Source organism: Nothoprocta perdicaria, unplaced genomic scaffold, assembly GCF_003342845.1.
Source record: "Nothoprocta perdicaria isolate Ctin4 unplaced genomic scaffold, notPer1 scaffold_169, whole genome shotgun sequence".
Taxonomy (NCBI): Eukaryota; Metazoa; Chordata; class Aves; order Tinamiformes; family Tinamidae; genus Nothoprocta; species Nothoprocta perdicaria.
In genome coordinates this window covers 703,744-714,980 of record NW_020454860.1, presented here as the reverse complement: position 1 = coordinate 714,980, position 11,237 = coordinate 703,744, and the positions used below count along the sequence as shown (strand labels likewise).

The following is an 11,237-nucleotide window of genomic DNA, read 5'->3' as shown; positions in this document are numbered from 1 at the left end:
TGACGTGCCCGCCGCGGCCGGCCGTAAAGCGCGGACGGGCCTCGCCCCGCCGCCCTCCCCCGCCGACGCGCAGGGTGTCGCGAAGATGAAGGCGCCGGCCGTAAAGGGCAGGAGCCTGGCAAAGCGGCTGCGGCTCCTTGCCCTATCTATCTATCTATCTATCTATCTATCTATCTATCTATCTATCTATCTATCTATCTATCTATCTACCCATCTACCTATCTCCCCGAGTCTTCCTCTAAAAAATTCAGGACTCGATTCCCCCTTGTTTTCCAGGCAGGAAAGCTTTTCGGTGAAAGTTTGCTCGCCCTGAGCAGCTCGCGTACCCCGTTTTTCACAGGCACGTTTGTTTCCCGGGAAAGGGTATCCCAAGATGGAAAAAAAATCGCTCAGGAAAGGCACTTTGCAGTATTAAAACAAACTAACTAGCTAAAAAATGTATTACGCGGAGGGTGCTCTCTGCCTTTCTTCCTTTTCCTGGTTCATAAATATTTAAAAAGTTTTTTCTACTTTTTTTTTCTTTTTTTTTAACTACCTGTCACTCAGAGGAAAACCACATTTTGTGCAATGCACGTGAGGAACTGAAAACGGCAAATAACATCACACTCCTATCCAAAACACTACCAAAGACAGATGCACGCGCTTGTGGAAGAGGCAGGAGAAAGCAAAAAAAAGGCAGGAAATGAAATAAAATAAACAGAGATCTCTATAAATAAACACACTCCCCCCTCCTTCCCCCGCCCCTCTCCGGCGGCCTCCGCCCCCCACGGCGGGTGCAACCCCTCGCACATGCGCGGTGCGGAGGAGCGTGGCCACACGGGGGGCGTGGCCACACGGGGGCGTGGCCACACGGGGGCGTGGCGCAGCCTCACGCGCGCCCCGCGCTGCCGCTCCGCGCTCCGCCCCCTTCCCGCGCTTCGCCCCTTTCCCGCGCTCCGCCCCGGTCCCGCGCTCCGCCCCGGTCCCGCGCTCCGCCCCGTTCCCGCGCTGGCTCCACGCGTGGCGGCGGCGGCAGCATGGGGGACACGCTGGAGGAGCCGTGGTGGGAGCCCGCGGCCGGGGCGCGCGGCCAGGCAGGTACTCGTCCCCCGCAGCGCCCTCCTCGTGCCGGCCCCGAGGCGCCCTCCGAGCTCCCGCAGCCCCTGCCTGCCCTGCTCTCCCTTCGCTGTGTTTTTTCCCCCTTCCCCGATTTGATTTTCCCTTCCTGTGTCGCCCGCTCGCTTTTCCCTGGTTTCTGCTGGTGCTTCCGTTAAGTTCAGAGCTTGGCTGCTATCCCACCCCCGTAATCCGTGATTCCTAACCGTTGTCTGCCCACCTGAGCTTATTCAAGGGAATGTGTGGTCGCAGCCCTGCAAAACGGGCGAGCTGTGAGTCTGTCTGTAAAAGTTACTGAGATGAAGTTATTTGCGGTTCTGAAAGGCCTCAAGACTTCACGTTATTGGGAGAGCCTTTGGAGGGAAAAATATCCAGGGTACTTRGAGAGTGGTGACTATGTAATTACTGGAGCATCTCTGATCATCCTGTCATGCAGTGCTGTAAAAGGACAGGAGTAAAATAACTTCTTCACGTGCTTCTCCTAGGGGTATGGCTTAAGGCTGAATTGCTGTTTCTCCCGATCATAAACATATACAACACTTGTCTTTTTATGAATGGGTCTGAATGTGCTTTGAAAAGGAAATGGACAATATGTTGCTTTTGATGTCAGAGTTCAGTGTTAGGCTGTTGTGTTTTAGTGAAAGAAACTGGCATAGGAAGAAACTGACATAGATGGGACATGTGGGGTATTGAGCCTTGTGTGAACACTGAGAAGGCTCATGTATCCTTATGATTTTGGGGCCTGTATGAGGGAGTCTTTAAGTCAGACATAGTTTGGAGAGTTAGGCAAAACTAGGCCGTTAAAAGTGACTTCAAGAATTTTTACATTTTTTTTAATCTCTTCATAATTGTGTTATCAGGAGCTGGGATATACCTGCAGCTCTAGCTRGACTGCACATTTGGAACCCCTTATTGCCAATGGCAACTGACCTCTTTCGAAATGGTACCTCAAGAATATTTTGAGAGGCAACTATGCAAAAATTGTATGTATGTGATAAAGAGGGGTCTTTCCTAGGCTTACGGAGGCCAGTTTCCTAGGCCTTTGCTTTTACAACATGTACTCTAAACGTCTGACTGTTTGGTAGTCTTCTGCTGGTCCATCTCCAGTTTKCTGTTATTTCTCCTGCACTGGAGGTCCCAACATTAGGTAACATATACCAGATAGTGCTTCCCAAATGTCAGGCAGAGACACATTCTCAGCTGGCTATGCGCTTGCTGGTTACTTCTGTTCAAAACATCCCAAACTAGCATTTGGAGGATATGGGGAAAGTATGAGCATAAACTCTCTATATGACTTATATGCTGCATAAAATACATGGTAAGCAGAGGTACAAGAACAGAGATTAGCTCTTTTGTGAAACATTTAGTCAAGTTCACTTAAAAATATTATTTTATTATTCAGCCTTATTTGGTGTCATTAAAAAAAAAAAATGCCAAAACTCTAGGTGTAAAGCAGAAGTTGAAATGTRCTTTTAAAATGAGACATTTTGCCAAGATCATTAAAATTCATCTTAGAATAAAAACTGTCCAGCAGAATATTCATTCTGATAACTCAGCCTTCAGAAGTGCAACTTTTAGTTAGAAAAAACTTCATTTAAGATGAAGTGTATGTGAAAGATGTTTGTATTAACTTAAAGGAAATGGAAACACAAAATATATATCTTAATGAATATGTAAGTAATTTCTCATCTTCTTATGGCTGCATCATTATAAATTATTATTTTAAGAATCAGTATTAAAGATAAGGAACCTCTGAGTCAAAAACTTTGTCAAAACTGCAGGTGTAAAGCAGAAGTTGTAAGTGGTTCATTTTTTAAAAAGCTGAAGGGATTATCCATCTAATTACTTTGTCACCACACAAACTAAAGAACCTTGCTCAATAACCTCTTCAGCAAACCTTTAACCTTTAAAGGAGTCTTGTGGTCTTCAAAGGAGAGTTCTTAGGAATCACTGTCTCCTTCTTAGTCTTGTTTAGAGTTACAGGTGTCTCACGTCAGGCAACTGCAAGGTTGCAGTTTCTTTTTCTCCCTTTTAGCAGTTTGTATCATGACTGGGTAAGGCCTCGAATACCATTTATTTATTTATTTGCATTGCCTTCCAAAGTAGAAGGGAAAGGATGAAGAACGCTAAGGAATTCACTTAGTCCGGGTGAAAGACACCAGTTCTTTCCTCTTCTCTTCAAGAACAGAAAAAGCACTTTTCACAGTACTGTATATGTCCATGTCTTGCCAGTAACTCATATATCCACCAAATTTCCTGCACAGTTTGTTGGAGAATTATGAGCTTTGCTTTTCAGACATTATTCCATTTTCCTTATTTTCTGTGATCATTCCTCCTCTTTCATTTTCCATACTTTCTTTGTCTCCCTTAATCCCATAAATTAGCAAAGTTGTTCTTTGTCCATTTGTTTATTTCCGTAAGAGCCTGTGTCCCATGTAGGTGGAAATCATTTATGGTATCCCAATACAGGAGGAAAAGGCAGGGGAACTCTTCCATCTCAGCGGTGCAAATAGAATGTGGTACTACGGAAGGTGACTTGTCAGGACTTGTGGGATCCTTTTGCATGCCCGGCAGTGAGGGATGCTGTTGTGGGATGTAATTTCTTTTGCCAGCAGTTTTCTCTTTGTAGACTGGGGGGGAAAAAAAGGAATACCAAATAGCATCAATTTGTATGTGTGGCATACAGCAGTGGGAAGCAGACTGTTCGCTGTGGCACATCCAGGGAGGATTTTGATGCTTAATTGGAGCTGGGATCTGTTTGCTGACCTGTTTGTGGAAAGGCTTGTCTGTCTCGGCTTGTTCCATGAGTTGTAACCACGTCTGAAGAAAGTGGTGACTTTTGCTTGAGCTGCTTGTCAGATCTGGCTGATAAACCAGGAGCTCCCAGTGGGAGCAAAACCCTTCTGCACTGCAGAGTTTAACAGCGTTGCTTACTGCAAAGCAATCAAGCTTAAAGTACATGATAGACTTGAAGTCTATCAAACCCAGAGTTATAATTTTGTTAATATACTTCTTGGAAATCTATAGTATTTTCCCTTATTTAAATTATTTATGTGTGTAGCTCTATTGCTAGGGCTTTGCTTTTCAGCTTTGCCATGCTCCGCGTATTTGGCTTCCCGTTTTCCAACTTCACAATCATAATGTAACACTTGTTGTTCCACTGAACCTAACTGTCAGTCAAGAGACGGTAATAGACTTATTGGTACAGTTTTAGACATTTAAATTAAGAAGGTACTTGGTGTTCAGATTGTTTATTTTAGCTCCTTTTAATTTTTTTTATTTTATCGTTTTCTGTGCATGACTGTTTTCCAGCTTGGGCTACAACTGCCAAAATACTATGAAAAGAGTCTATTATTCTGTTGCAGTTAAGTATATTGCAGCCACCTCCACAAATTTTTGGGGTTGAGAACATTGTGTGACATCCTTTTCGTGTRGCTTGCTCCTCCTTTTGGCTTTACAATAGAAAAAAGAAATCTGCCCTTGGGTTTGTGGAAAAGTGGAGTACTGCCTCACTCCTAAAGCAGTGTCTGCAGTCTGTGCTTCWTATGGCAGCTGGGTTTCCAGGGCTGTGTCTCCAGTGACAACTCCCAAAGTGCAGCTCATCTACTTGTAGTTTGCAAAGACTTTGTGAAGTCTCTGCAGATGAGGTTATTCTGTGGCTTTGGCCAGCTCTCATGCTGGGAGATCAGTCCTTATGCCAGCAAAACCTAGGACCCACAACATAAAGATTGTCTACCTGGATCGGCTATAGCAAAACACTGTTTTGAGTCAGAATTTAAGATGTCTCTGGGGCTTCAAAGTTGCCTGTAATACCTTCTACAGTTGCCGTTAATCCCTGCTGGGCTGCTGGGACCTGCTACACTTCACTCTGGTCCCTAACTGATTAAGACACTGATTTAGATGATGTGATTTGAAACTCTACCACATCTGCTTGTTCTACCAACCCATTACTTGTCACTATGGTACCTGGCTACAACAGCAACCCAGTGTGGTAAGGCCCACCAGAAGCCGGGTGGGGTGCTATCTGAAGGGGTAAAACCTGCAGATGGAAATCAAAACCAAGTTATATTCTGCACTGTGTATCGCCAGAAGCCATACAGTTTCTGTTGTTGCTTTCATTCCTTTAGCATAGGTTATGTTACAGTGCTGCTTTCTGGCAGGCAAATGTGCAAGCGTTCTGTAGTCTGCTTTTTTTGCAAATTAAACCAAATAAGCTGCTCTTTATCATCTATCAGTTGTTCTGGTTAACCGAGGAGGTCCCAGATGTGGGGGAACTGCAGGCCTGTCAGCCTGACCTCRGTATCGGGGAAASTTATGGAGCAGATCATCTTGAGGGTGATCACACAGCCTGTGTGAGCCAAAATCCATGTGGATGGACAGACGCCAAGAGTGGTGAATGGAGTTAAATCCAARTGGTGATCAGTCATAAGCAGTGTTTCCCAGAGTCAGTGTTGGGGCTAGGCCTCTTTGATTAATCTTTATTGATGATCTGGATGAGAGGATTGCATGCACCCTCAGCGAATTTGCAGACAACACCAAGCTGGGAGGAAGAGTTGATCTTCTTGAGGGTAGGAAGGCTCTGCAGAGGGATCTGGACAGGCTGGATMGATGGGCTGAGGCCAGCCRTATGGTGTTCAACAAGGYCAAGTGCTGAGTCCTGCACGTGGGTCACAACAACCTCATGCAGCACTGCAGGCCAGGGGCAGTGGCTGGAGAGCTGTGCAGCTCTGGGGGTGCTAATCGACAGCAGGCTGAACATGAGGCAGCAGTGTGCCCAGGGGGCCAAGAAGGCCGACGGCCTCCTGCCTGGTATCAGGWACAGTGTAGACAGCAGGACCGGGACAGTGATCCTCCCCCTGTACTCGGTCACTCGCAGCTCGAATACTGTGTTCAGTTTTGGGCCCCTCACTGCAAGAAGGACATGGAGGTGCTGAGCGTGTCCAGAGAAGGGCAATGGAGCTGGTCCAGGAGCTGGAGCCCAGACCTTGCRAGGAGCGGCCGGGGGAGCTGGGGTTGTGTAGCACRGAGGAGGCTCMGGGGAGACCTTAGCGCTCTCTGCAGCCACCTCAAAGGAGGCTGCAGTGAGGTGGGGSTTGGTCTCCTGAATAACKATGGACAGGACAAGGGGAAATGGCCTCAAGTTGTGCCAGGAGAGATTCAAGTTAGATATTTGGAGAAATTTCTACCTAGAAAGCGTGGTGAAGCGCTGGCACAGGCTGCCTAGGGAAGTGGTGGARTCCCCGTCCCTGYAGTGCTCCAGACACGTGCAGATGAGGCACTTAGGGACATGCCTTAGCAGGCACGGTGGGGATGGATTTACAGTTGGACTCGACAATCTTGAAGGTCTTTTCCAACCATTATGATTCTGTGATACCAAGTTGACAGCTGCTTTTTTGTAATTTGTGTTTTATTTCTTCACACGTACATCTATTTTGCGAGCTGCTGAATGTATCATGAGTGCTTCTGTGGATTTTATTTTGGTCTGAGCATCTATCACATGCATGTAACCTCAGGACATTATAGTTACCTGCATAGATAATGARTAAAATTTAAAGGCTTTTCTTATTAATACAGCAGCATACTTCTTTCATTTCTACAGTTTGTCACAAATACRTCATGTAGGGCAGATGCTGAAATATTTTTTTCAGTAGGCCTATATTTTTAAGCATTCTCTTTTTTGAGTACTGACAGAATTTCTTGTGTAGCTGTTAAGGAAGGCACAGGTCTCTGTTGTGGGTTTGCAAAAACTGTCACACAGACGTGCTAATGTGTTGTACTGTCTCTGAGGTCGAGTTAAACTCTTAGCTGTAGAAAAAAAGGAAAAAATAATGGATAAGTGAACACATCAAAAGTTCTCTTTGCTTCAGCAGAACAGTCACAATTCGGGCTGTGATCACCACCARTTTTGTTTTATTTAGGAATTGGAATTTGGTAGTTTTAAAGAAAAACCTATGTGGAAGGAGCTTTCCTGCAAATCAGCAGTTGAGCCACTTAGGCTGTTGGAATGCACTCTGTTTAAGGGAAGAAGAATGGTATAGATGTTAATACCAAGGAAACAAATCAATCTTGCTCTTCTAAAACAGTAACTCATGTTAGATGGTGTTAGAGGAAATCTARGGACAATTGCTGGTAATAATAAGTAAAAACTAACAAGATACTATTAAAATGGAATAGTCATCAAAATTCTAGTTAGAGCAATAATTGCTATTTTTCAGAAATACTAATGTTGTCTCGTATTTTTATACGACTGGCTTATATAGTTGGTGTTCTTCCGAAGGCAGAGAACAAGCCTGAAACTTCTAATATTTTGATTTCTAGGGATGCAATGGCTGAAAGGGAATTTAAGAGAATTTTGAGCCTTTTAACAAAAGGTTTACTCTAAGAAAGAGGTAAAGACAAATTCTCTCATGAATGAATTACAACTACTAGTTTGGTCAAAAAAACTTCAATAAGGTAGGATTATGAATGCAGTTATGTATTTAACTTGAATTAGCTATGAATGCAGATGCCTATTTTTCTTGAACACGAACACTGAAAGGAAGGGCAGAACTGTGGGGGACTGCAAGAACAAAATTGCATTACTTTAGAATTGCAACTTGAGTACTGTCTATTATACTTGATACACATCTTGAGAGACTGTTCAAGTGAACTGAAAACTAAATACTAGAGTCTCATGAAATAGTGGAAATTAATACAGGTAATATAAGCCATAATTTGCATCTCTTTTCCTAAGGTAGGATCTGCATGGATATAGTGGTGCTGTATAACAGTAGTTAGCTTACTGTGGGGAGGGTGGTCCATCTTCAGATCATGTTTTTAATCTAATGCTAGGCACAACAGTGAGTCTGTTACTCTTTAAATGTATGCATTATTAAAGAGATTTCTCCATCCTTCTCTTCGTCATGGCTTTCCTATCTAACATATAACACCAACAGTGAAGCACTCTGACTAGACCATCTCATCCTTTAACCCTCTTCATTTGATTGACCATATATTCTTTTAAATCTACCAAGACAACGCTAGTACTTTTGCTATTTGTGGAATATGTCAAAACTGAATTTATAATAGAAACATCTTTACAGTCGCATTTACTGTTCCACGGTGAGAGCCAAATTCTGGATTTATTTTAAAAAAAGAGCAGAGCTTGCCCCCTGCAGACATCAAATTTGCCTTGAGTTCTTAGGAATTTGGCTATGTCTTGCTGACCTGTGATTGGCGATCATCTGTGTGCTGACCATGTGGATGGTTTTAGGCTTTTCTCCAATGGAAAGGACTGTTGTTGAGGTTCAGATTACTTTAAATCCATTTTATTCTCAGAGATCACAGAGAATGATTTACCTTCTCCCTCCGCTTTGAAGGCAGGTTTTAGATACAGTCCTTATAATGTGTAGCTTTCCACAGCTTCTCTCTTGGAGTGACTTGTTGAGATGTCCAGCAGGAATTTTCACAGGTAGTTTAGTTGCACTCATAGGCTTTGGTTTAGGGATCCGAGTTGGAACTGAAGGACGCAAGACATCAGTAATCTTGAAATAAATCAAGAAAATAAATTATGTGTTAGGAGAGAGTGACTGTATATTTAGTTCTTTAATGTTCTTTTTACCTTCATGGAACTAAATGCATTGCTGCCATTTAAAGCTTTTTATCTGTCTAAACCTTCTTTCCCTCCTTGATAATGATCATAGCCTTCGGTTTAACTTTTCTACTTGATCTTTAAATATTGAAGAAAACAAAGAGATTGAAATTCTCTGCCTAACTAGACAAGTATAAATTGAAGGCTTTTCTGTCAGCTACTTGGACAGCCACGAGGACAACAAGAACTGTGACTTTTAAAGGTGAGATCAGAAGAGCTTCAGGGGCAGAAAAACGATATTTGGGAAATATCAGTTATTGCCCTCGAGAATGAGTAAGTGCTGCCATGCCAAGGCTGTGAACAGTGATTTTTCTGAATAAGTGCAGGAGCAAGTCTTGACCRAGTCCTGCATAGCAGAAAGTATGTAGTTCATATTTTGCTAAGAAATCCGTTCTGTGGTAGTGATCACAGTGAACATGAATGCATGCGTTTGTAAGTGACTGTTTTGTAACTGCCCTCCAGAATTCAACATAGTCATGCCTAATTGCAAAAAAAATAAGTTTCTAGATAAAGATAAGAACAGAAAATAAAAGGAGAACCAAAAAGAGGTAAAAACTTGGAAAGGCAGTTAGACTGTTTAAAAGACACTGTATCAGAAGTTTGGATGARTATTGGTGAAACAGGCACCACCTACCACAAACATTTTGATTTAACTTTTTAAATACCCTTTAGAATTGAGCAAAAGAGTAAAGGAAGCTGTTCACATTTGCTCAAGCTCTTCCTCCCAATACAAAATGGAAATGGTGTTCAAACCAGGACAATTCAGAACAGCACAGACAAGGTGGTGATTTAAATATGGATGAGAACGAACGGGACCAAAATATCTTATGAAACAACAGAGAAGTGTCCAAAAAATCCTGYCAGCCGTAACTATTTTTGTTTTTCTAGATATATCAGAATTGGAAAATCTACCACTTGCCTGCTTATAATTGTATATGATAGGACCTCTCAAAAGGATAAAGCCATGATGTAAAAGCCAACATTTAAGTGGTCAGTATGGAGGAATTTGCATAAAGTTTTTGCATCCCAGTTATGCCAAATGAAGCTGTTATGGGAGGTGAAGTGGCGGGGAGGTACCTGCTGTCTTGCTGAAGTTTAAGAACAGATTGGTACGAATAGTAATAATAAATCTCTCAAAGCAATATAGTGTTTTCCYGAGAGTTATGAAGGACATGATGATTGAAATTGCTAAATCTGTAACGGTGATATGCAGTCTACCATTGAAATTACAGGTGATGCTAATGAGCTTAATGCAAATTTAGAAGAAAACTTTGGAAAATTCATGTGACTTATAAGCTGTTCAAACTGTAGAAATGACSATAAGGAATACCATTTTTATGTCCATAGCCCCATAAAGACTTGTGGTACTTGATGAACACATAGACTCTCTTGGAAGAGGACTAGTACTGAAATGATGRTGATTGTATTGTAAAGTTAAGCGTATTAGAAACAAGAGCTGCCAGTAATTCCTGGAATGGAGTAAATAAATGATAAAAGTGTATATGAAGGCAATGTGAACAAATGCAAAGTAGCATATGCAGGGGAAGGATAGCTCACGTACATTAAATCTCATTATTCTATCTATTGTCATTTTCCTTGTAAGTAAATTATAAAACTCATTAGAGCTGAGAGTTGTTCAGGTGAAAGGTCTAATTTGATTTAGAGAGAATTAGGCTGATAGCTATCCAGTCAAGCTATCAAGCTTACTAACTGCAAGTCTCAGATTGTTGGAACCTGGATTTTTTTTTTTTTTTATAAGCATTTATTGCTGGTCAGTGCTAAAAATGGAATACATAAACCTTGGGTCTGATGCATATCACTGGTTTCATGCTTGCAGTTTTGAAATGAGAATGTTTTAYTTTTATAGCTTTTGTTTGTGATATATATTGAGAAATGAAGGAGTTTGGTTTTGAATGTGAGAGAAAAGGATATGGTTTTTGTTTGCTCTGTGTTCCTGAAAAACTTTTTGTCTCTAGATGGCAGCAAAGCTTTTGTTTTATTTATTTATTAATACATTACTAGGTATTTCATTTCAGTCTGGATAATTGTAACCAAAGCCAAGCTGATACTTGTAGCTAATGCTGAGTAAAATAAATAAAAGCTTATATGCTTCTTAAAGRTAATTTTGAACTTGCAGCTTGACAGTTTACAAGAAGGGAGACAAACAACTATTTTCCTTCAATTATTAAAAGCACTGTATTAAGGAATAAGGTAATGGCTTTAGAGGGGATAATCTGTGTAACTTCTATATGGCTTTCTTTGAGCACTGGTTTGGAATAGCCTGCTTTCTGGCTGCATGGCCTGACATGGCAGGTGAGGCACRGGACCACGGGTGGAAAAAAAGCATTTGGATGGGATATTCCCAGCTGTGAGGAAAGAAATACATAAGCTTTTTCATATGTTCATCTAAATATGTTAACAAAAACAGATTTGTAAAATCTTAATGCTAAAATGTGATTGAACCTGTATTAAATTTTCCTTCAGAGATATGTCCAAGTTAGAGATTCCACAT

At 41.9% G+C, this 11,237-nt stretch overlaps 1 long non-coding RNA gene across 1 annotated transcript; it reads right to left on the bottom strand.

The window, feature by feature from the left end:
* Positions 1 to 6,665: 6,665 nt before the first annotated feature.
* On the bottom strand, positions 6,666 to 8,592 carry LOC112944431. The gene is made up of 2 exons (XR_003248768.1): positions 8,434 to 8,592; positions 6,666 to 6,900 (listed from the first exon to the last, which is right to left on the bottom strand). It is a non-coding gene; the product is annotated as an uncharacterized LOC112944431 (long non-coding RNA).
* Positions 8,593 to 11,237: the final 2,645 nt, after the last annotated feature.